At 43.2% G+C, this 26,576-nt stretch overlaps 4 non-coding genes across 4 annotated transcripts; 3 read left to right on the top strand and 1 right to left on the bottom strand.

Annotated features, from left to right (window-relative positions):
• Positions 1-5,253: 5,253 nt before the first annotated feature.
• On the top strand, positions 5,254-5,335 carry TRNAS-UGA (transfer RNA serine (anticodon UGA)). The gene has a single exon. It is a non-coding gene; the product is annotated as a tRNA-Ser (tRNA).
• Positions 5,336-6,411: 1,076 nt separating this feature from the next.
• TRNAQ-CUG (transfer RNA glutamine (anticodon CUG)) lies at positions 6,412-6,483 on the bottom strand. Its single transcript has one exon. It is a non-coding gene; the product is annotated as a tRNA-Gln (tRNA).
• Positions 6,484-16,560: 10,077 nt separating this feature from the next.
• On the top strand, positions 16,561-16,650 carry TRNAR-UCU (transfer RNA arginine (anticodon UCU)). The gene is given in 2 exon segments: positions 16,561-16,597; positions 16,615-16,650. It is a non-coding gene; the product is annotated as a tRNA-Arg (tRNA).
• A 5,643-nt stretch (positions 16,651-22,293) lies between these two features.
• TRNAS-AGA (transfer RNA serine (anticodon AGA)) lies at positions 22,294-22,375 on the top strand. The gene has a single exon. It is a non-coding gene; the product is annotated as a tRNA-Ser (tRNA).
• The last annotated feature ends 4,201 nt before the right edge of the window (positions 22,376-26,576 follow it).

Raw genomic sequence — 26,576 nt, 5'->3', positions numbered from 1 at the left:
GCTGAGGTAAGCTCAAACAGCGGAGCAGGCATCAGGGAAAAAGCACACAGCACACAATTCCTGGACTGAGGACTAGATACGCTGATAGGAGCCAGAACAAACCCAATGATTCACACACTATCAAAAACATATGCAGAGAGCACATGTGCTGAAAGGCATCCCCCCTAACCCCCACAATTGCCTTTAAGGCCCATCAAAGAGTGGGGGAAGAAAAATGAGGGCATGGGGTGGTCAGGGCACTAACCCACCCATGGGTAAGTTCTTGTTTACTCCCCAGGAAAGGGAGATCAAGAGCAGGCCTCATTCTGGTGTGCTGAACCTTGAGGCCGATGTTCCTGTGTGGAGCAGCTTGCTCCCACAGATGGCTACAGAGCCAGTCTCAGCTCAAGACAATAAGTCCTCTCCCCAGATGACAGCACTGCAGAGGACAGCCTTGAAGACACAGCTCGGAGAGAGTGGCCAGTCTGACCCTCACACGTGGGGTCAAAGCAAGAGGGGAGTGCAACAGACCAGTGATGGGACTGAAGCCACCAAGTCCCCCAGGAATCCTGATAGTAGACTTCTGATTGCAAGGGGTGGGGGGCGGCACTTCATCTAAATTGGCTGGGGGTAACTCACAAGGGGGCCCCATTAGAATAGAAGTCTAAAGGCATAACTGGTGGTGGAGGTGAAGCGGGGGCACCAGATGTCTCCATCCCTGACTGCAGGACTAGCAGTGAGGACTTTTAGGATGTGTCCCCTTCAGACAGGAATACTGAAGGGTGCATGTGTAGTTAGGTAGGCAGTCCTGGGTTCGAAACCCTGAAAGAAAAGGAATACAACAGGGCCGGCTTGCTATTTAAAAGAGAAGTAATCATCTACTCTGTGTCAGGACCCTATTAGACTTGGGACCACTTGTATGGTTCTCTCTCCTTTATCTATACAGATAGGTAGGATAGGTGTTCCCAGGGAGACAGCTAAGGGACCCAGGAATGAGGGCAGGGGAGAATTGGAAGCTGGGCGGTGAGCAGTGAGCAATAATAGCAGGGACAGGGGAATAGTAAGGGTTCTAAAATGGATGCCTGAGCAGAGTGAGTGTAACTTTTTTGGTCATGTTTGATCAATCGAATTGTATCTGAGAGGAATTGTGAGAGGTGAATGATGGGTAAAAATGATAGTGGGGCAGGAGGAAAGAAAAAGGAAAAGGAAGAAGGTAGGAAGAAAGAAGAAGAAAAATATATAGGTATATATATATGTATTTATGTATGTAAATACAATAAGGAAGCAAGTGGACTTTGGGCTTCTAGTTAACTCAACTAATTACAAGGGTGGTTTGTTCTAATTATGTGGAATTGGATGATACTCACTTCTCTGACACGATAGCTGAAGACAAATGGGTGCATAAGCAAATGTGAAGAAAGCTGATGGTGCCCAACTTGTAAAAGATATAGTGTCTGCGGTCTTCACAGCTTGGAGTTTAAGCAAGCAGCCATCTAGCAGGGAAGTACCAAAGCCATCATGGAAGAAGCACACCAGCCTGTGTGAACCTGAAGTGGCAATGGGATTAGGTAACAGAATTTCAAAAACAAGCAACCAAGTTGATGTGAAGGGGTGTGGATATAGTGGAGACCCCAAAACCACCTGTCAGGTAATTGAACAGTCCCTGTCAGAAGGGCCACGAGGAAGGGATGATTAATCCAGAGGGCTGTATGGCACTGGTGACACATGGAACTGTCCTCTAGATCTTTAACATCTCCTCCCCTTCCTATTATGGACTTTATTTGTTTAACATCTTTAATCATGTTAGACTTGCATATGTTCATTAAGATTGTTTGATACATGAAAGCCAAGATAGATAACCCTTCAGAAACAATAACAGGAGAAATGGTTTCCTAAGGGCAGGGAAAGAGAGCAAGGAGGAGCTGATAACCTTGATGATCAAGGTGAACAAATGACAGAATTGTATGGGAATGGATATATTGGATGGTGTAAGATATGCCTAAATAAATAAATAAGGGTTTCTGGGGGATAGGGTAGGGATGGCAGGTTGATACAGGGGATATCGAGGAGTTCAAGGTGGAAGAAAATGTTTTGCAACTGATTGTGGTAGCAATTTTACAAAAATGCTTCATGTGATTTGAGTATGGAATGGTATGATATCTGTAAAAGCTCCCAATAAAATGAAAATAAAAATAATTTATTATTAAAAATAATAATACGTTCTAAAAGCATTACCTTTGAATTGAGGCCAATGACTCATTGGCTTTAATCTTGTAAATTAGGAGACCCAAAGTGCACCCACGCCCAAAGCTGAGATTCTGGTCAAACCAGTTCTAAGGGTTCTCTGTGTTTTCTCAGAGTGTAGGCCCTGACAATACACAGTGACACACGAACACAAGACATAGGCAGGTGTGTCGAGGAGATGAAGAGTGATTACAAAGTGAAGGAAACTACCAGTCAGTACCCTGAAAATATCTACCAACCAACTTCTTAAGATACATACATTTGGCAAATACTGGCTACCTGGACAAGAACAGTGTCCAATTTAATTTGGTAAACTAGCATAAAGGCATTTGAAAATGCAAACAACCATGAGGCATTTTGCCAGGAAAGATCAAGCTCATCAAGCTGGTCCTGGAGGAGACGTGGCAGGGGCAATGTATGGCAGACCCACGTGGTCTTGCAATGCCAAACTTCATGTCTCCTGGGAGACACAAAAAATAGGAAGAGATCTGGAATGATTCAAGGACTCTTAGCTGCGAGGCAATAACGTATGGCGACTCTGTGGATTTCCCCAAGAGAGCTGAGGACAAAAGCCCACAAATATGCCGAGGCACAAGGAGACTCCTTCTCCTGAGAATACCCAGGCATGCACTCAGATGTAGCTAAATGCTTTCCTTGGGTCACCATGTTAATCCAGTTTTTGCTCCTCATTATGCGTTGGGCTGCTAATCTCAAGGTGAGCAGTTCAAAACTACCAGCCTCTTGATGGGAGACCTACTTTCCTGAAGACTTACATTCTCAGGAATCCCCAGGGCCAGTTCTGCTCTGTCCTGTCCTGTAGCTATTGAGTCGGGATGGGCTCCAAGGAAGCAGGTTTGTTAGTTGGTTTGTTCAGCCAACAGTGTGATTCTGCCTGTGAGCTGGGTCTGTGGTCCAAAGGCGTCCAAATCTCACCTAGATGTTGCTTTCTCGCTTCATTACCACCCTGAACTCTAAGACGAGCCAGCTTGTCCTGCAGTCCTAGACCCTTTTTGACTGGATCACAACAAAAATATTTCCCACCGTAATTTCTCGATTACATTCTTGTTTCCTTATTACATTCTAGAATTCTTATTTGAATTCACATCTTGGTGCCTATTGTTTGGGCTCTTTGGTTTCGCTGTGAGCTTCCTCTGCAATGGGAACGAGGACACACGTGCCTGGAGAAGAGTCTAAGAGAACTACACCAGCGATCCCAAATCCTTCTGTTAGCAATGGCGGCCTCAGGTAGGATTCGGTTGCAAAATGTAGGAAAACTTCACGCAAACTTGAACTCTTCCTATAGGTAAAGGAAACACCATTAGGATTTAGATATAATTTCCTTTAAAGAACAAATTCACAGTGACTTCTCTTTAGGCAGTACAAAGGACTTTTCCAAATTTGGTCATTCTTAATGCGATTAGAAAGAAAAGACGCGCCGGATCTGGCAGTGTTTGGGTTCGTCGACAATAAAGCAGCCTCTGAAGCACCCGCAAATAAGGAAGCTCACAGGCTGAGTCATCATGTTTTTAATGTTTGCTATACAGTGGTGACCTACGTACTCATATAAATGTCCATTTTAGAGATAAAGAAATGGAACCAAATATATTAACCGCTTCTTCTTTTTAACAACTTTTTTTGTTCAATACTTTTGGTGGGCCATGTTATTGGAGTGGAAGTAATTGGAGCGATGTTATTGGTTTTCACTCCCAGAGGAGGGAAACATGGGACCCCGGGGGTGCGATGACCAGTGTGTGGCTGCTAACAGAAAGAGCAGCACTTCAGAAGGACCAGCCTCCCCCCAGAAGAAGGACATGACAGGCGGTTTCTGTAAAGATTTATAGCCTTGGAAATCTATCTACAGGAAGAAAGAACCTGAATGACAGGGTTGGTTGCTGTTTTGTTTTATGAGAGAGAGGCTATTCCATAAATATACAGATAAATAGAGCCTACAAAGGAAGAGTTTGAAGAAACTGCTTGTGGCTAGCAGGAGAATGGCAGATGTGGAGATCATACATGAAAATTAAAATGCTCAAATGCAGATGGAAAGGAATTGTAGATGATGTTAGGGAAAAGCAGCTGTTGTTAGTCGTGACGTGCCATTGAGTTGATTCCAACCCCTTGGGACCTTCAGCCCAACAGAAGGGAACACTGCCAGGCCCTGCTCCATCTTCACAATTACTCTTGTGTCTGAGCTCACTGCTGCAGTCTCTGTGGCAATCCAGCCCCTTGAGGGCCTTTCTCGTTCCTGCTGCCCCTGCACTTCACCCTGCCCATGTCCTCCAGGGCCTGGGAGAAATGCTAGTCTGTAATGACATGAGGCAGGTGCCTAGCAGAGGAACACAGTCTGAGCTTTACTACCTGAAAACACCAATGTATTTTTTTGTTGAAAAGGAATCAGAAATAATGACAATAGTTTTCTTATTAAATACCGACCTCGCAACATAATCGTGTGAGTCCCACCTATTTAATAACTTTCTTTTATTCTGCTTACATATGCAGGAATGACCATGGAGCCTGGCTCAAATAAAAAAATGCCACCAAATGTTTAAAAAGTAAAACATGATATTACAAGTAACTGTTCTTTATACCCCACTGTTCTTTCAAAATGATCCATAAATGCCCAATTAAATGTCCAGAGATCAAAAAAATCAATTAATCTTTATTAATTATGCCACTAGCAAACATTGTTTATTTGAGTATACATGACTTTGCCGATTCAGTTCTTTAACTTGGGTAATGGTGATTACTTCACACGGTAGAAGGACAAAACAAATAAGTGACGTTTATTGGATCCTGCTACTGTCTGCGAACTTTACATCACACCGACTTTGTAATGAGCTATTAGGCACATAAGGAAAAAACAAACAAAAACATATTCATGAAAAACTATGGGTATATTCCTTTCATGGTCAGAGAAATAAAAAATGCTTTTGTACATTAGATATTCCCTTGGGTTAGGATTATTTCTAGAATGGGTCTCAAACGCTTAGCTGACGTCTCGTGTCACTTGTCCAGCAGTGTCATGGTTCTGTAGTCGTGGCCGAGTGGTTAAGGCGATGGACTTGAAATCCATTGGGGTTTCCCCGCGCAGGTTCGAACCCTGCCGACTACGGTTTTCACTAGCAAAGTGACACAAGTTTCTCGGCTTCTTATGTAACAGAGCCACATTAAACACAAGTCCCTGAGTTCCTCTTGGTTCATCAACCATACGGAGTATCAGATCACACTGCATTTTATCTCTTTATCTTTTTGGAGACATTTTGTGGACTTGAATCTTAAAATGAGCATAAACTAAGAAGACCACAAGTTGCTCTGGGGTTAAATACTAAACAGAGCCGCGCAGACTCTGCGATTTGCCGCTGTCAAACGCGGAGTGGAGGCAGCGTCTTCAGGTCAAGGGAGTAACACCGAGAGCTTTTTTCTTTTAATTTTTCAAAAGGTATTTTGAATTTATTCCGACAACTTTTGATAAACTTAAGATGTACCAAATTATGAGTTAAGTAGGCATCATGCCCGCACAATTTCTATTCCTGTTTTATATTTTAAGAAATTCAAGATTGGTTTGCTGGAAGCGAAACGGTGAAAGCGAGAAGGCCGTTTGGCAGCATTGGGGACCCACGGGGAAGACGCCTGAAATCATCACGTGGTTAGCAGATCCGCGGTCCAATTATTAGGATCCAAAATGATAAACAGTAGGTCCTATTTTTCAAACTCTTCCAAAAGCGTTTCCACGCCTCATAATGTGCTGCCTACACGTTCTTCAGACCCGAGAACACACACAGGTAAGCACGGTATCTGCGCTCTCTATCAGGATGCCAGGACAATTTCTGGATGTCGTAGGGTCACTCTATTCTTGAAGCCACATTTCTCTCATGACAAAACTCTGTTTTGTCTCTTTATTTCAAAATTGAATTTCAATGCATCAAAAGTTTTTGTCATGGGAATGGGAAATTGATTTTTACCAAATTCTCTAGAGTTTCATCTCATAAGAGGACCACACCAAACACGCTGCCATGCAGTAGGTATCCAGAACTGTAAACCTTAGAGTAGTAGCAAATGGCATCATTCTTCGTCTGGTGGTTGAGGGGAGCAAGCCCAGCACTACAACAGTAAAAGAGCAAACTCCCTCCATTGTCCATTGCCCCTGGGGCTTGCCCAGACTTGGACTTAAAAACTACAACTACATACAGGTCCCACCGAGATTTGAACTCGGATCGCTGGATTCAGAGTCCAGAGTGCTAACCATTACACCATGGAACCTCGGTGCCCAAATCATCTGTAAAATAGCTAATAAGGAGAATCATTAAAATTACCCTTAATGAAAATGAAATAACTTTAAACGGAATCATTTGTTGTGAAATGAATAAAATTTGAACTAATATATAAGAATTAGGCAAGAAGAAACAGGTGCAAAGGTCTAATAATTGGAACTTGGCATGTATGAAAGATGAATCTAGGAAAATTGGAAGTACTCAAATATGAAATGAATGCATAAAGATCGGTAGCTCAGGCCTTAGTGAGCTGAAATAGACTAATACAGACCATTTTGAATCATAAGATCATTTGATTTACTATTCCAGGAATAATCAAATCAAGAGGAACAACGTTGCATTCATAGTAAAAAAAATACATATCAAGATCTATTCTGAAGTACAACTGGGGTTCAGTCATTGATAGAATTTTATCTATCCACCTTCAAGGAAAGCAAGTAATACAACTATTATTCGTATGTATGCACCAACCTTGAAAGCTAGTGATGAATTCTATCGTTGTCTTTATTTGACATTGATTAAACACACAATCATGATGAGCTGATAATTATTGACGATGGGAATGTATGAGGTGGAAACAAAGAGGAAGAGGCAGTAGTTGTAAAACATAGGCTTGGTAATAGAAATGAAGTTGGAAATTGGATGACAAAAGTTTTCAACAACTTGTTCATATCAATACCCTTTTCAAAAACAAAAAGGTGACTCTACACGTGGACTTCTCCAGATGGAATCCACAAAAATCAAACAGACTACATCTTTGCAAACAGAGCATTCAGTGGCTCAATATTAGCAGCTAAAAACAGGCCAAGGGTTTCCTGTGGAACAAACCATCAATTGCCTATAAATAACTTCAAGTAAAGCTGAAGAACATCCAGACAGGTCTGGAGAGCCAAAGTATGGTCTTGAAATTCTCCCGCCTGGATTTTGAGAGCACCTCAAGGGCAGACTTGCTGCCCTGAACATGCATGACCGAGGCCTGATGGGCTGTGGGAGGACATCAAGGACATCATTCACGAAGAAAGCAAAAGGTCATACAGAAGAAGGAGAAGAAGAAGAAGAAGAAGAAGAAGAAGAAGAAGAAGAAGAAGAAGAAGAAGAAGAAGAAGAAGGTGAACATCAGAGGAGACTCTGACAGTTGCTCTCTTCATGGTACATAGCAAAAAGGAATGGAAGTAATGATGAAGTCAGAGTGCTAAACAGAAAATTCTAACGGGTAGATCAAGAAGACAAAGTAAAATATTATAATGGAATGTGCACAGCCCTATGGGTAGAAAATCAAAAAGAAGGATGTGTTCTGAATATCTTAAACTGAAAGAACTCAAGAAAAAAACTCAAGGCTCGAATTGTAATGTTAAAAGATTTTATAGGCAAAGTATTGAATGATGCAGGAAGCATTCAAAGAAGATGAAAAGACTATGCAGAGTCACTGAATCAAAAAGAACAAGTCAAAGTTCCACAATTTCATACGAGCAATAACCAGTGGTCCTGAAGGAAGAAGTTCAAGCTGCACTGAACGCATCAGCCACAACCAAGCCTCCAGGAGTTGATGAAATACCATTTCAAATACTTCAACAGTCCTATGAGTCACTGGAAGCACTTACTCCATGGAAAGATGTCTACATTGTGTTTTATTGACTATATCAAGGCATTCTACTATGAGGATCATAACAAACTATGGATAACCTTGAGGAAAATGGGAATTTCAGACGACTTCATTGTGCTCATGTGGAACTTGTACATGGATGAAGAGGCAGCTGTGAGAAAGGAACAAGGAAATGATGCATTGTTTAATTTTTTTTAAATGTACATCAAGGTCCTATTGTTTCACCTTAATTAATTGGTATGAGAAGCAAATAATGAGAGAAGCGGCCGTATATGGAGCAGAGTGTGGCAGCAGGATGGGAGGAAGGCTTGGTAACAACCTGTGATATGCAGATAAGGCAACTTTGCTTGCTGAAAGTGAGGAGGACTTGAAGCGCTTGCTGATGAAGATAACAGATTGAAATCTTCTGTATGGATATAACTCACAACTGGACCAATAGGGATCATCGTGATAAATGGAGAAAAAGTTGAAGTTGATGAGGTTTTTGCCTTGCTTGGATCCACAATCAATGCTCATGGATGCATCGACTTGATGGCAGTGAGTTTAAAATCAGTCTGTTTATATGAACAATACTGTATGAAGACTAGGTTCCACATCTCTGAAGGTCAACCACAGTGTAGTTAGACCATAAGGGATAATTCCCCAGCAAAAATTCCAGAAGCATTTTACAGTTCATGACACAATCTTAGGAAGAAAATCCACAATCCCTGGCTTGAATTAGTGTGAAGTGCTTTCATCTAGCAGGAGAAATCTGACACAAACCCAAACGGAGCCAAACCCAGTGCCCCAAAGTGGATTCCAACTCCCAGAGCCTGGGGAAGATGGAGTGGAACTGCCCCTTTGTGTTTCTAAGACTGTCCATCATTAGGATAGGAGACAGTCTCATCTAATAGAATTGCCACAGAACTCATTTATTGTGAAGCAGAATCTGGATCTGAAGGGTTACAGAAAGTAGACAGTAAGACCAGGTGGGGAGAATATGTATTCAGAACACTTTGGAATTAGTAGTATGTGTGGTATGAGGCAAATATGTGCTTTAAAAACTCGCCTGGTTGGTTCCCCAGGTACAGCAATGGGGGTGCCATGAGGGTAGGGGGAAGGCAGGGGAGAAAGGGGGAATCAATAAAAGGATCCATGTATGCACCTCCCCACCTCCCCCCAGGAACAAATAGCAGACACATGGGTGAAGGGAGACAGCGGATGGTGTAACACATGAAAACAATAATACTTTATCATTTTGAAAGGGTTCACAAGGGTGGGAGAGGAGGGAGAGAGAAAAAAAAGAGGAGCTGATAACAAGGACTCAAGCAGAAAGGACCTGTTTTGAAAATGATGATGGCAACATATGTCCAAATGTGCTGGATACAATTGATATAGGGATTGTTATAAAGAGTTCTAAGAGCTCACACTAGAACGATTTATGAAGGAGAAAAAGGAAAGAAAAAAAAAAAGCTCGCATGGCCTAAATTGTGATACTCCGGATTGCGGAAGGCAGAGTGGGAGTCCAAAATATAGTTGTGGGAACAATATGGGGAATAAGCCTCCGGTGATCCCCCTCATCCATAACTGCGGGGTGGGAAGAAAGTGTTACTAAACAGAGTGCATTGGAGAGATGAGTCTAGAAGATCCAAGAGATAAACCTGACTTGAACAGTTCAAACCTTGTCAGTTGATCCCCCTCTGATGCACGCTCGACCTGATCTGGTTTTCGACATTTCTGTATTTTTGTTTGTTCCTATAAGGGTTTCTCTCAGAGGTGTTAAGCATTTGGGCATGGTCTGGTCCATGCAGCACCTTCCCGGGGCTCTCCCGGAAGATAGCCTGCTGGACTGTGCGGGCCCCTTCCCCCACATTCCAAGAAGCTGCTCTGTGACAGACTCAGACTCTGCAGCTGCAGCACCAGGAAGCCAGCCTCCCTGCTCCTTAGGCGTGCGCTCAAGCACCACCAGCTTTCTTCACCTCATTTGCACATCTCCCTGACCCAAAGCCTACAAGTATCCCACTGCCCCACCTACAGGCGAGATTTCCCTGCCGTAACTCTTTGGGTTGTGGAACCCACCTGGTTTTATTAGCACCTTATCCACATGGCATACAATTCAGTAATTCAAGAAGAGTTGTACAATTGTCACCATATCCAATTCTAGAACATTTTCTTCTTCCTTGTACTTATTACTATTCATGCAATTATTCTTAATTGTGGCAAAAATATACACAACAGAACATTATCCAAACTCACAATGTCTACCTGAACAATTCAGCGCCACTGATTATACTTAGTGTTGTACCACCATTATTGATATCTTTCCCAAATTATTCCACCACCATTGACATAAACTCATGCCCCTTAATCAACCACACTCCCCCCGCCGCATGATAACCATTGATCAAGTGTCCTTTCTTTTTGATTTCTTTCTCTCTCTAAGTGGTTTTCTTGATGAAACATTTATTCACATATCATACACTTCCATCGGTTAAATCGCTTACCGCTTTTTAAATGAGTTGTATATACATCATCACCTTCAGTTCTAATAGTCCTCGCCTCTCCGGCACTCATTGATTGCTAGCCAAATCCCCTCACCCTATCTCCCACCCCCACGCCCCATCTCAGATAAACAACTACATCACTTATTATCTCTATGCATCCACACCAATATTTTTAGTGTGTAAAGAAAATAAACTTTATTTAGAGTCAGAGCAGGTAAGAGCATTTTTTTAATCCATTTATTGGAGGCTCGTACAACTCTTATCAGAGTTCATACACACACCCACTGTTGCCACCTTCATTCTCAAACCATTTTCTTTCTACTGACATCTTGTGTCCGTTCCACTTTTCCACCGTCCCTTCCACCCTCCCTCCCAAACCCTTCGTAATGTATAAATTATTATTATTATTTTGTCATGTCTTACAGTGTCCGATGTGTCCCTTCACCCACTTCTCTGTTGTCCACCCCCCAGGGAGGGGGTTCTATGGAGAATTTGTGTTCGTTTCTCCTACATTTACTTCGGTGCTTCTTCTTTCCTCCTGCATGAAATGAACGGCATTAAATCAATTCTACTGCTGCCTTTGTGACTGGATGCTGGTGACGCGGGGTTTGAAGAAGGGGCATGGGCAATTTGTATTTCTATTTGTTTATGTTGCTTACTTTGATATTGTTGCCTTTGTGTTAATTTGATCTCACAAGTGTTTTCTTGGAGGAAAAAGACCACATCAAACTTGAACTCGGATCAGAGTCCAGAGTGCTAACCAATATAATAATACAAGAAAGTCTGGAGTAACTAAGCTGCTAAGTAGCTTTTTAGTTGAAATAGTTCGTCTGCGCCTACTCATTCACCCTTCCAAACAAATCCTTCAAATAGTTGTTTCCTTTTCTATTTTTTTTGGTCAAGTACTCAAACCCACACCATCTCCCTCACCCCCTGCCAATGAACTTAGAAGCTTTGTGGTCATGGTCTTTGATTTCTTCTTAAGAAAATTGGGTGAGACCTTCTATATGCCAGCACTGTATTTAACCTTTTATATTTATCCTTTTTAAAAAATAGTTTTATTAAAGGCTCATACAACTCTTATCACAATCCATGCATACATCAATTGTGTAAAGCACATTTGTACATTCATTGCCTTCATCATTCTCAAAACATTTGCTCTCCACTTAAGCCCCTGGCATCAGCTCCTCATTTTTTCCCTCCCTCCCTGCTCCCCCCTCCATCATGAACCCTTGATAATTTATAAATTATTATTTTGGCATATCTTGCCCTGTCCAATGTCACCCCTCACCCACTCTTCTGTTGTCCATTCCTTAGAGAGGAGGTCACATGTAGATCCTTGTAATCAGTTTCCCCTTTCCAACCCACCCTCCCTTCACCCTCCCAGTATCGCTACTCACACCACTGGTCCTGAGGGATCATCTGACCTGGATTCCCGGTGTTTCCATTTCCTATCTGTACCAGTGTACATCCTTGGGTCTAGCCAGATTTGTAAGGTAGAATTGGGATCAAGATAGTGGGGGAGGAGGAAGCATTTAGGAACTAGAAGAAAGTTGTATGTTTCATCGTTGCCACATTGCACACTGACTGCTCCTCTACTCCCTGAAACCTTTCTTAAAGGGATGTTCAGTGGCCTACAAATGGGCTTTGGGTCTCTACTCCGCACTCCCCCCATCATTCACTATGATATAATTCTTTGTTCTGATGATGACTGATACCTTATCCTTTCAACACCTCTTGATCACACAGGAAGGTGTACTTATTCCATGTGGGCTTTGTTGCTTCTGAGCTAGATGGCCGCTTGTTTACCTTCAAGCTTTTAGGACCCCAGACACTATATCTTTTGATAACCGGGCACCATCAGTTTTTTTTCACCACATTTGCTTATTCACCTGCTTTGTCTTCAGTGGGTGTTTCAGGATGCTGAGCATTATAGAATGCCAATTTAAAAGAGGAAAGTATTTTTGCATTGAGGGGGTATTTGAGAGGAGGCCCAATATCCTTCTGCTACCTTGATACTAAACCTATAAATATATGCACAGAGATCTATTTGCCCTGCCTCATATATAAATATATTTGCATATGTACATGACTTTACTTAGACCTCTATAAATGCCCTTTGCCTCCTAGCTCTTTCCTCTATTCCGTTGACTTTTCTTGTCCCACTATCATGCTCAGTCTTCATTTGGGTTTCAGTCATTCCTCTTGGTTACAATACCCTTGATCATGCCCTACCAGGCCTCCTACACCCACCTCGCCACCAATTTGGATCACTTGTTGTTCCCTTGTCCCTGGGTTTGTTAACATCACTACCTTTCCCCCAACTTCCCCCTCTCCCATATTCCCCCGGAACTATTGGCCCTGTTCTTTTCACCTCCATATTGTTCATCCAGACTATCTTATTTTGACAGACCTTCATTTTTATCCTATACTTAATGTTAAAACCCAGCCAGGCGGCTCATTTTAGTCCTCATATAAGAATTGAAAGTGAGGCTTAGAGACCTCAGGTCTACTGTCTATAATGCTGCTCAATTTTAGACATATGATTTTTTTTCCCAAAAGGGATTGTTGCGATACGAGGACCACTGTGAGAAAATAAACTTTAGTACGCTGGTTTCTAGTACACCCAAGGGAGAAAACTAGCCATAAATTCTCCTAGTGAGAAAACGAAAAGAGATGTGTTTGGGAAAAAAGAAATTAAACAAAACTCTACATCTTGTCTCAAGGAGGAAAAGGGGACATCAGAGATCACAGACACAGTCAAAACCACCCTGTCTATCTTCATCAACAAGTGCACCTTGAAGGCACCCCAACGTTTTCTGTGGGTGCTCTGCAGTCCCTCCCCCCGCTAGAAACCACATACTCCTTTTCAGGGCATGGCCACATCGGTGTCGCAGTTGGTTCTAAATATCTTTTCTGCTCTCCAGGGCTCTCTTCTTGCAAAACACGGACATACAACTTTCCCTCATGCAGTGCATGCATCCCTTTCTCGGCATCCCTTCTTGGTTGTTCTAAAAAGTTCCAAACTCACTGCCATCAAGTCAGTTCTGACTCTTGGTGACTCCACAGGGCTTCCCAGACGAGCCCCTGTGGGTGTCTGAGACTGTAACTCTTTAAGAGGGCAGAAAGCCATGTCTTTCGTGGTTTTGAGATGCTGCTGTGTTCGTTCAGGTTGACTAGAGTAACAAAATCATAGACACTTATAGTTGTGAGAATTTTGTAACAAAAAGTAGACTTGATAGTTTCAAACTAAATGATCTTTAGACCCCGAAATATTCTTTATTTCATGGTGACAAGAAGGCCCAGAAAAAGAACTGATATGTATCCAATCACCTTAGGACTCCAGCCAAGTGTGGCTACATCTGGGCTCTGTTTCCCAATGGATAGCGCATTGGGCTTCTAGCTCATCTCTATAAGGGAATCACAGGTTGCAGGTTCAAGTCCTGCCAGAGTGAAGGGTTTTTTGCACCTGAAGGACGCTTTAGTGGCAGCTCAGAATCTCCTCTCTGTACAAGACTCGCTGCAATTCAATTCTGTTTGTGAGGTTTCTTTAGGAACCGTCTTACGAATATTAACAATTATTTAATCAAATAAATAACATTCAAGAGAAAGAGTACCAGCACACAGTAGAATGTGAGAATAATTATTGTAATTGTTTAGTATGGAAAAATGTCCTTGGGGACATCAGTTTTGTGTTTTGCTGGATTTTGAGGATTCAAAAATGTCCCTGTAAGAATCCACTTAAAAAAAACGAAATAGAGTATTTTTTGGTTGGTTAAACTCAGGACCCTAACCCTGCCCTGTCTCTCTCCCTGTCAAACCCAACAAGCGCTCGTTGGAAGCTTGAAATTCCCACCTCTAAGAACACACATTTCATTTGCTTAAAAATGAAATATTGTGGATCAGGATGTTTACAAATTATTTTGATCCAAAACAAATATCAGTAACAGACGCCATTCCCCCTATCTATACTAATCGAGAGCAGAAGTGTCTTCACTTGCGGGTTGCAACCCCAATGATTGTGAGGGTCATGAAAACATTCACAACAGTAAAATGTTTCTGAGTGCTCAAGAACCAAAAATTAATTCAAACCCAAAATGTATCCCAGGCATCCTTGTCACGAAGATAGCACCAAGGCGAAGCAGGACGCTCCTGTCCCTCCCAAAAAGGAAGCCAAAGCAAAGGCTTTAAAAGCCAAGAAAGGTGCAAAAAGAAGATCCGCAAGTCATCCACCTTCCGGCCGTCCAAGACCTTGAGACTAAGAAGGCAACCCAAATACCCTCAGAAGAGAGCCCCCAGGAGAAATAAGCTGGACCATTATGCCATCATCATGTTCCCCTTGACCACAGAGTCTTCCATGAAGAAGATCGAAGATAACGACACACTTGTGTTCCTTGTGGATGTCAAAGTCAACAAACACCACATCAAACAGGCTGTGAAGAAGCTCTATGACATTGACATAGCAAAGGTCAACACCTTGATCAGGCCTGACGGGGAGAAGAAGGCATGTGTTCCACAGGCTCCTGACTCTGACGCTTTAGATGTTGCCAACAAAACTGAAATCATCTAAAGTGAGCCCAGCTGGCTAATGCTAAATATAAACTTTTTCAATATATATGTAAAAAAATGAATCCAAGGCGTCACTGGCAGCGCATGCTCTTTTTACTAAGGTTCAGGAGAAAGGGGGACAAGTGCAAAAAGTTAAAGAAACCCCGCAGCGTACTTTGTTACTTTTCTCAATTGGCGCCTAATTCTGAGTATGCTGCGAAGCTTCCTGAATATGTATTTTACCAAATAGACCTCCAGCCAAGGAGTCTTTTCTCCTTTCATGGGCTCACTTGTTATGTAATTATCATTTTAGTTTTTCACAATGCCGCAGTTTTTGATGACTGAACGGAAGTGTATCAATGTGCTATTTGTTTTCTATTTCTATTGATCATCTTTCCCCTTGGTCCTTTTGTTTCTCTTTTCTGTTCCCGCTCACCTCAACTCGCCTCCAACTCCAAACGCACTGCCATCAAGGTGGCTCCCAAACGACTTTGGGTGCAGATTAGTTAGAGTCTCTGGAAACTGAGGGCAACGCTTCTCCCCTGTGCTAGAGGGTCGCATCCACTCGGTACGCACTCGATGACGCTGGAGTACCGCTCATCTGTACAGATCGTTTCCGCATCGGGTTCTTTCCTCCTTGCACCAAGGAGCTGGGCGAGTCGGAGACCCGGACCCTGCCCGCCTCACGCCCACCCTCGCCGCCCTGTTGCTGGGGAGTGTGTGAGCGGGCGGCGCGCGTGAAAGTGGGCGTCCCGTCACACTTGAGGCCGTAGACCTGGCCACCTGTCAGTGGCGATCACCTACGTGGCTGCGTGGCTGGTCCCATCTTCTCCCCACCACTCTCCCCTGTCGCGCAGTCACCGCCGCGCGCTTCCACGCTCCCGGGACGCGCTCTCGCTGGAGCGCCGGACGGGGCGGGCGGAGCCGGGGATTCAGGGCCGGGTCCCACCGACAGCCCGGCAAAGGGAGAGCGTCTCAGGCCAGGTTTAAAATCTGGGCTACGTCCCAGGCCACCTGGACTCCAGCGCAGTCCTCCCAGGAAGAAGCCCGCCGCGCAACTGAGTCCCAGCCCTTTGCTCCCGGAGCGCGCCGAGCAGATCCCGCCCGCACGGAGTGGGTCGCCGACGACGGGAGCGCAGACCCAGGTGTGAGCACTTTCCACGTCCGGAGAGAGAAAAAGGCGTGGGGATGCGGCTCCTTGTTGAAAAGGTCACGCGCTGGAGTCCCCGGAATTCTGTTTTGTGTAACGAAAGATCTCCAGTGTAGGCTTGACAGAGTTCAACTAAATAATCTTTAGACCCCAAAATGTTCGTTATTCCTGGAGACAAGAAATTCCAGAAACTCCTTTAAGTCATAGATTACATCCCTTAGTAAGGACTGAATATGTGTATCCAATAACCTTAGGCCCGCAGCCAAATATGCTTCTCAGTTGGGCTCTGTGGCGCAATGGATAGCGCATTGGACTTCTAGCTATTCTCATTGAGGGATTCAAAGGTTGCGGGTTCGAGTCCCGCCAGAGTCGTAAGTGTTTTGTTGCAGGAGGACACTTTAGTGGCAGTTGAGAATCCCCTTTCTTTACAAGACTCCCTGCAATTCAATTCTGTTTGTGGGGCTTCTTTAGGAACCATTCTATGCATAACAAGAGTTGAGCAATCAAACACATAACATGCAACACACAGATTACAAGCACACACAAAGGTGTGAAAATGACTATTGTAATTGTTTCATATGAAAACATTTACTTGGGGAGATCGATTTTGTATTTTTGCTGCCCCCAGCTTGAGGAGTCAAAAATGTGTCTGTAAGAATCTCCTTAAACAAAACAAAACATTTTTTGGTTGGTTAAACTCAAGACATTAACCCTGTGCTTTCCCTCCCCTGGTCAATCCCAATAAGCGCTTATTGGAAGCTCCAAATTCCCACCTCTAAGAACACAAATTTAATTTGCTTAAAAATGAAGTCTTGTGGATGAGGATCTCTACGAATTATTTTGACCTGAAACAAAGATCAGTAAAAGCCCCCCTTCCCCTATCTGAGAGCAAAAAATGTCTTCAACTGCGGGTTGCAACTCCATTGATAGTGAGGGTCATGAAAAAATTCACAACAGTAAAATGTTTCTGAACGTTCAAGGACCAAAAATTAATTCCAAAGCAAACATACAATGAATCCCAGGCGTCACTGACAGTGCATGCTCTTTTTCCTAAGCCTCAGGTGGAAAGGGGGCAAGTGGAAAAAGTTTAAGAAGCTCCATAGATCACTTCTTCCTTATTTTTCCCATTGACGCCTATTTTTTAGTATCTTGTGAAGCTACTTGAATATTTATTTTACAAAATATAGCTTCAGCCAACCAGTCTTTTCTCATTTCATCTGATCACTTCTGTTATGTAATTAATGTATCAGTTTTCACAATGACGCAGTTGTTTTGACTGAACTGAAGTGTATCAATTTACTATTTGTGCACTATTTCTATTTATCATCCTTGCTCTTTGTCCTTTTATTTCTCTTTTCTGTCCTTTGTTTGAGTTGAGAGGCTTAAATAAGTGGGTTTTAAAACAATGGTAACCATTTCACCCATTGTTTTAACTTATATATTTTAAAACGTTTTTATGTTTTCAATATATATTTTGAACTTAGTGGAGTTTACTTTCAATTACCATGGTCACTTCAGGTGTAATGTGAAAATATCATCACTGCAGTTTCGAGGCTGTGCCTAACATTCTCAGTGGCTTCTTTCTCCCAGGTGGGCAGCAGCAAGGAGGAGAAAGGGTCTCAAGGAGATGTATTGACTCGATGGCTGCACCGAGGGGCTCAGGCATGGGACTGATGGCAAGGAGGGCGCAGGACCGGGCCATGTTTGCTCTGCTGTGTGGATCGGGTCCCTGTGGGTCTGAACCCCCTGGATGGCAGCTCACAACAACGTTTCAACAGGAGAACTCCATGTAACTCCATATCCTATATGGCTTTATTAAGCTCTGCAGTTTGCTTTTATAAGTCATGAACATCACCGAACATTTTAATTATTATTTTGGCTTCAAATGGTTGAGTTTTTTAAAACAGATTTAAGAAATGAAAGAGTAATTTTTCATATTGACCTACATATTTCAATGCCCAGTGATTTTTATCTCTTCTTGCCAATTCAAGTTCCTTCTGCAATGTTATTGATTTAATCTGGAGCACTTCCTGCAGTATTTCTTATAGGGAGAATCGATAGGTAATAAAATCTCTCAGGTCTTCCTTCTTGCCCCTCTGAGGCTGTCAAACTTTAACATTTTTATTTCATTTTTAACTGTTTTATTCACACTCCATTCACATCTCATACTCAGGATTTTTACTTTATAATATAATTATTCATCTTTACTTTTGAAAGAAAAGTGTTTTCACGGAATAGAGAACTCCAGGTAATCTGATTTTAATTTCAGAAATGATATACATTTTGCTTAACTCCAAACTTGCTGTGTTAGTCTGGGTAGACTAGAGAAACAAATCCATAGAAACTTATTGTGTATAAAAGAGACTTTTATATACAAGAGTAATTGAATATTGAGAAGACATCCCAGCCCAGTCCAGATCAAGTCCATAAGTCCGATAGTAGCTTATATGTCTCATACCAATCTATAAATACTCTCCAGACTCACAAAACATATGTAATGATGCCGAACCCAGGACAATCACAGACCAGTGGGTAAAAAGTCTTTGGATCCAGTGCTGTTGTAAGCATCTCAGTGCTGGCAGGGGTCTCCACTTGGCTTCCCCAGTTCCCAGGGCAAGGAGTCTATCAGCATAGTGCCTTGTGTCTGGTCAGTAGAGGGTTCCTCAGGGAGTGAGCGGGAAGAGAGTGTCTCTCCTGCTTCCAAGGAGGAAATCCAGGAAATTCCCAAAATTCTCCAGAGAAGGCCATGCCCATTCAGAGACCTAATGGGTTATATCTTAATTGACAAGCCAGGCCGCACCCCTTCACATGTAATCCTCTCAAATCCCAAATTGACACTGGATTATGTAACTAGTACACTTGTTGATAAAGATCAAGATTGCAGCTGTTAGTGTGGGTTACAATTCAATGTAAAATCCTCACAACTGGACCATTAGGTTACTCCATGGTAAACAGATTGAGTTAATGAACAGGGTAGAACTGCCCTGTGAATTTCTGAGAGCCTGTATAAAGACTCCAATCTTATATATCTTTGAGAGCAGTCTCATTTTCCTAGGTGAACTGTGAGTTTGAACTTAGCTGAGAGTCAGTTGTTATAACATTTGGACTGCCTTCCTTAGGAGATGAAAGACTCTAAAAACGATTAGTTAGAGAAGCAACTGAGAAAACGAGTACACACTGGTAAGAAGAGTGAGTAGTGCACGCAAAACTCTTACCTTCTCCAGGTTAGGAAAGAGGGGACAAACTGATAAGCTAGGCTGACTAAGGGTCATCCCCTCACTTTAAGTAACTGAATATAGCACCCTCTATGGTTAAAAGGGATTTTGCAGCTAAGGCTTGGGAGGTGGAGGTCATTTTAATTATTCAGGGGCCCAGAGTAATCACAAGGGGGTTAGGGGGGGCAGGCAGAAGGTGAGAGAGAGAGAGAGAGAGAGAGAGAGAGAGAGAGAGAGAGAGAGAGAGAGAGAGAGAGAGAGAGAGAGAGAGAGAGAGAGAGAGAGAGAGAGAGAGGAGATGTGAAGATGGAACCTGGAGCTGGAGCGATTCGCGTTGGAGTCATGTGACTAAAAAGAATACACGTGTCTCCAGAAGCTGGGAAGTCCAAGGAAAGCAATGGTCTCCCTGAAGTCCCTGGAGGAATGCAGTCTTGATGACGCTTCCATCGCAAGCTGCTGATTTCCAGGATGTAAGAGAATTCATTGGTGTTGTCTTAAACCACCACGTTTACAACTGGTTAACGCCATCAAACCAATCAAATAAACTACTCCCATAGTGATTCTAAGGCAAGGAGAAGGGTTGCTTCTAGTCCAGGATTTCTCAGCATTTCGGCCAGATTCTTCTCAGTAGCCGGTGAGGGTGGTTAGCTGCAACCCTGTTATCCACCCACTAGATGCCAGTAGCATGCCACCGCAATTTTTCCAAGGCAAACTCCAAACCCTCTGTCTCCAAGTGCAAACCCACTCAATGCCACCTTCTAGGAGAGGGTAGAACCCGCTCTGAATGTAGTTTCGGAGTCCACTATGACATCAGTGCATTTGGAGTTGGAAGGAAGCTGAGTTGAGCGGGAATAATACTCTGTGATGTGGCCAAAAAGAGAGGCTGTGTTTGGTTCAATGAGAGCATTTGCGGTGGAGAAAGGGTGACGGAAGAAACTTCGGATGTTATGAACTCAGAAGGGGAACTTTTCTCAAGCCAGGCAGAAGTAGAAAAATAAGTTCATCAGAATTGGGATATGAAAAGGCTTTACCTGGAGACCAGAAAGCACATTAATGGGTAGTGAAAGCTTAAGTCTGGCGCCTTAGACCAGTCGGCCATCCTGACACAGCAGACTGAAAGTACTGAAATCCGTCCCTGTAAATAATAGCTATCGAGCTTTTAATAATAGCTTTTGGGTACCTGGCATGAAGATTGTCACCCGTTACACCATGCTTCAAGACAAAAATTCATTTATTTGTAATTAGAAAGAAATATTTCACAATGTATAATTATATTTTTTGTTATTAAGCACTATGCTTTAATTAGGTTTAATTTGTAACAATGAAAATATACCCTGCATATCAGATATTTACATGACGATTCATAACAGCAGCAAAATTTCAGTTGTGAAGTAGCAACGAAAATAATGGTATGGTTGGGGAGTCACCACAACATGATGAACTTATGAAAGGGTCGCGGCATTAGGAAGGTTGAGAACCACTGCCATAAGGACTTACTTGAAGGAGCAGTTTTGAATTGAGACAGAGAAACGGGGGACACATCTTGACTGACAACACTGGTCTGGAATACATGCTTATGCAGTTGACTTAGATTATATCTCTTGGCCCTGCGTGTTTCTTATCCTGGAGGAACCCCTTTCCATGTACAATGGATTCCTGATCTTATCCTTTAGTGTGTCTGAGCAAATCCAGGGAATCAGGGGACTCTCTGGCTATATGACCATTTACGTTCTTGACTCTCTGGCTATATGACCATTTACGTTCTTGTCGCCACATGATGCATGCTTACTAGGTTCTAGCAGCACCCCCAGACCAAGGTTTTTAAATAGTGGCATGGTTTTCTGCCAGCCTTCTTTAGGGTATATAATAACCAGAGCTATTAGAGATCTGGGGAAAGACTTACATGGGTGCAGTGTCTGTCACACATTTAATGTATTGAAAATTGGTCTTGTTCTAGATTCTGCTATCAGGAGTAGCAAAATTGTTTACAATATGGTTTGCACCGTATGCTACCTGTACTAGAGGTGTAATCGGCTAAGAATTTGCAGAGTTGCGGCGAGTTATGTAATGGAGGGGGAGATAAAGGATGTGAAGCTTGTTGCTGATGTTATCTAGCCTTGAGCTGGAGGAGGGCGGTGAGCCAGCAAGAAACGCCAGGACAAAACGCGGCCGGGCTTAGCGTTCCCGCACGTTTCTCCTCTCCCCCTTTCTTACCTGGGCTTTCTCTCCCGTCTTCTCATCTTTCTTTCTTTCAGACGCAGACCAAACGAATGTAGGCAACCCCACTATTTTCTTTCCCAGAATCGTCCGTGAGGCTGCGCAGGAGCCACCGAAGTCCCCGAGAGCCCGGGAAGCAGGCGCCGCGCGGGCGGAGGCGGATCGCAGACTCCAATGGGGGGCAGTTCGCACAATCGGTGCTTTCTGATTTTCCCAACAGGAAATGTCTCTGCTGTATTTGCCAACACCACCTCCTGCTCATCAGTAGATACGATTTGGCTCTGTGTAATTTTGTAAATCTCCTGTTGTTGGGGAAATACGAGCAATTGCCAATTACTATTCCAAACAAGCAAGCAAATGAGCCCAGCAGACATGCAGGTGGTCTTTGGAAACGGCCCCTTTAGTTTTTCTCTCCGCCCTTCCCCCAGCCCTCCCAAAGAAACGGAATCAGAAAACCTCTCAAAAGTGAAGATCAAGTATTAAGAACCCATTTGAGGTAGCCACGTCTAAATAATATCTAAGGATAAGCTACTATCATCTTCACTACAGCTACTCAATGGTAGCAAGCATAAATCATCTGCGTGTAGTCGTGGCCGAGTGGTTAAGGCGATGGACTAGAAATCCATTGGGGTTTCCCCGCGCAGGTTCGAATCCTGCCGACTACGAGGCTCTCTTGTTTGGAAAGACAGTTTACAGACACATTGTTTCTTCTTACATCAAAAGGAAAATCTTGGTAAGGATGTTTGCATCTCCAAGAAATCAGCGCTGTTGGGCGCCTTTTCCAGTCATATACGTCCGCTGAGAGACATAAATAAGTTGAGGATGAATAAGTAGTAAAGTCTGTGTGTCCTGGGATCCCAGGTGATGGGGAAAGCAAGAGGGACTGAAAATGAGCTGTGACTTGGACTCATTCTGGGCGCAGGACCAGCCGTGGTCCTGTGTTCCAATAAACTGTTGAATTAATAAAGCAGGAGTGGCAGGGCTGCCAAAGAAATGCTTGACTCCTTACTGAGGATGAACTTGTTCCTCCTTTGCAAATCTTTTCATCGTTGCCCCTCTTTCTTCCATAAATAACTGCTGGTGCGTCTGCCTTGGAGAAAAAAATTTAGTATAATTCTATCTAATATAATAAAATAATCTATTATAAAACAATCTAATATAAATCAAAACGAGTGAAATAGTAAGATGCTGCTGTGAAATAATTTCTAATTTCAGAATTGTGAATGTGTGCCGCACAAAAAAACACAGAGGTGTTTTTTGGGAGGGTACAGTGGGAGGTGGGATGTGGGGACTTTCTAGTCCCCCAGAGACCAACAGTCTCAGAAGAGTTAAGGTCTCAGGGTCTCCATAAGTCAGAATGGACTTGCTGGCAGTGAACTGGCTGGCAGTTTTGGTGGTAGCATAAGTGGGAGGCCCTCTGTTGTTGATGCTTCCTTTTGGCAGAATCCATGGGAAATTAGGCTCAAAGAGTGGGACCAGAGCTCCTGCTTCTGGAGTGATCACGCTCCGGATTTGCTCTCTCTGGAGGAACTATTTGAGTGATCTGGCTTCTGAGGACTGCTGTCAGGATTCTAGAGGGAATGTTCACCCCTGACTTTTCAAACTGCTGAGGTGACTAGCAGACAAGAGAAATGAAACTGAAAACAAGGTACTGGTGGACAGAGTATAAAGAGCGGAGTTGCAGTGACTGTAAAAGAGCCATCATTGAGAAAATGGGCCCCTCCTGTGCCTCATTTCCCTCCCAGCAGTCAGTTTGCTCTTCAGAGAAGTAATCACCAGTGCCTGTCAATAAAAATATATGCACTCTATATACATAATCAAAACTCTTCTGGTCACCAGGCATAATTTCCTTTAATAATATCCTGTATTTCACCCAGGATATGTTAAATATTACTCCTTTAACATGTAAGTGGATTGAAAAATTGGCAGTGAGATATATACATTTTCCCTTCTTTTGTACAAGATCATCAAACTCTGGATATTTATACATAGCACATATGCCAACAGGAACTAATCTCATTTAAGTGTGGATACCCCGTGTGGCATGTGGTTAGAGTGTTGTACATCACAGTCCTAGAGCATGAAAGGTAGGATAAGATTGAGTTGATAGAAAATTGAAACAAGGGAAGTGGGGCATTCTCTACAGGATATAAGTCTCCCGGCTGTGTGGTGTGTGTGAATCAGAATCTGTTACCAACCAGATACGAAACTCACTACTTCTGCGTGTTAACATCCTCAGAGTATCTGCCCAAGCACCCTGCGTGCAACCCCTGGAACACCTTTGTGGGCAGCTCCTACTCTAGTACTGTGGGCAGGGATTATTTCTGGGCAATAGAAGGCAAGAGGTCTCTATGTCTCCTGTAGGCATCAGTTTATCTTATCTTTTTTATCCATGCATAGTGTTCATCATTATTGCTTGGCTTGCTTTAGGAAAGCCAAGGTAGGGTCTTCCAACTGTAGAGATTGAGAATGGTCTTTAATGCTGGAGTCTCTTGCTCCAAGTGTCTTCATGTTGTGAAATCATATACATCCTTAGGAACTGCGCTCCAGGCTTCCTACATGGAAAAGTCTTCCAGTTGATTCCTCTTTCCTCTCTTCTATGCCCTTTATTGTGTGTTTGAGATAACACTGTTTAAGAAGCGACAACCTGCTGTTGTTGTTAGGAGATGCCTAAACAGTTCTAACTCAGCAACCTTATTGTAGAACAGAATAAAACATTTCCCAGTCGTGAACCACCCACACCATCATTGCTATGCTGGAACCTCTTCCTGGAGCTGCTGTCTCCATTCAGTTTGTTGAGGGTCTGTCTCTTTGCCACTGATCATCTGCTTTACCAAGCACAATGTCCTCCTTCAAGAACTTGCCCCTCCTGAGACCACTGCTGGTGGTATTGTAGATATGTGCAGCCAATGTGGAAAGGTCAAGTACAGCATGAGTCCGCTGAGGTAAGCTCACACAGCAGAGCAGGCACCAAGGAAAAAGCACACAACACACAATTCCTGGGCTGAGGACTAGATACTCTGACAAAAGGCAGAAAAACACCAATGATTCTCACACCAGCAACTGTGCTGAAAGGCAACCCCCCCCCCCAATTGCCTTTAAGGCATTCAGAGGGGTGAAGGAAAATGAGGGCAGGGGGGAGGGGGTTAGGGCACTAACCCACCCATGGGTAGGTATTGTTTACAGCTCCACAGGAAAGGGAAATCAAGAGCAGGCCTCATTCCGTCCGCCCAACCTTGAGGGCGATGTTCCTTTGTGGAGCAGCTCTTTCCCAGAGATGGCTACAGAGCCAACCTCACTCAAGACAAAACATCCTTTCCCCAGTTGACATCACTGCAGAGGACAGCCTTGAAGACCCAGCTCGGGGAGAGTGGCCAGTCTGACCCTCACACGTGGGATCGAAGCAAGAGGGGAGTGCAACAGACCAGTGATGGGACTGAAGCCACCAAGTCCCCTGGGAATCCTGATTATAGGCTTCTGATTGGGGTTTGGCAGCACTTCACCTAAATTGGTTAGGGGTTACTCACAAGGAGGCCACATTGAAAGTCTAAAGGCATAACTGGTGGGGAGGTGAGGCGGGGCCACCAGATGTCTCCATCCCTGACTGCAGGGATAGCAATGGGGACTTTTAGGATGTGTCTCCTTCAGGAAGGAATACTGACGGGTGCATGTGTAGTTAGGTAGGCAGTCCTGGGTTCGAAACCCTGAAAGGAAAATATTACAACAGGGCCGGCTTGCTATTTAAAAGAGAAATAATCATCTACTCTGTGTCAGGATTCCTGTTCAACTTGGCACTATTTTTATGGTTCTCTCAGATTCTATTTAACCCTTAACTAAGTACAAGGACGGTTTGTTCTAATTATGTGGCATTGGATGATACTCACCTCACTGACATGATTGCTGAAGATAATGGGTGCATAAGAAAATGTGAAGAAAGCCGATGGTGCCCAACTAGTAAAAGATATAGCGTCTGGGGCCTTGACAGCTTGGAGTTAAGCAAGCAGCCATCTAGCAGGGAAGTAACAAAGCCAACATGGAAGAAGCACACCAGCCTGTGTGAACCTGAAGTGGCAATGGGATTAGGTATCAGAATTTCAAAAACAAGCAACCAAGTTGATGTCAGATAATTGAACAGTCCCTGTCATAAGGGCCACAAGGAAAGGATGATGAATCCAGAGGGCTGTATGGCACTGGTGACACATGAAACTGTCCTCTAGATCTTTAACATCTCCTCCCCTTCCCATTATGGTTTTTATTTGTTTTACCTCTTTAATCATATTAGCCTTGTATATGTTCCTTAAGATTGTTTGATACATGAAAGCCAAGATAGATAACCCTTCAGAAACAGTAACAATAGTAATGGTTTCCTGAGGGCAGCGGAAGAGAGGAGGGAGGGAGGTGGCAAGGGGGAGCTGACAGCCTTGGTGACTCTATAACCCCTTCCTAGGGGAGCAAACAACAGAATTGTATGGGAATGGATATATTGGATGGTGGAAGACACGACTAAATAAATAAATAAATAAGTCTTTCTGAGGTATAGGGTCGGGGGTGGAAGGTTGATAGAGGGGATATCAAGGAGTTCAAGGTGAAAGAATTTGTTTTGCATCTGATTGTGGTACCAATTGTTACAATAAAGCTTGATATGATTTTACTATGGAATGTTATGGTACATGTAAGAGCTCCTAATAAAATAATAATAATTTTATTATTTAAAATAAGAATATTTATAAGCATTACCTTTTAATTGAGGCCAATGACTCATTGGCATTATTTATTTATTTATTAAACATTTTATTAGGGGCTCATACAACTCTTATCACAATCCATACATATACATACATCAGTTGTATAAAGCACATCTGTACA

This window comes from Tenrec ecaudatus, chromosome 1 (assembly GCF_050624435.1).
Source record: "Tenrec ecaudatus isolate mTenEca1 chromosome 1, mTenEca1.hap1, whole genome shotgun sequence".
Taxonomy (NCBI): Eukaryota; Metazoa; Chordata; class Mammalia; order Afrosoricida; family Tenrecidae; genus Tenrec; species Tenrec ecaudatus.
This window is presented reverse-complemented; position numbering and strand designations above follow the sequence as displayed.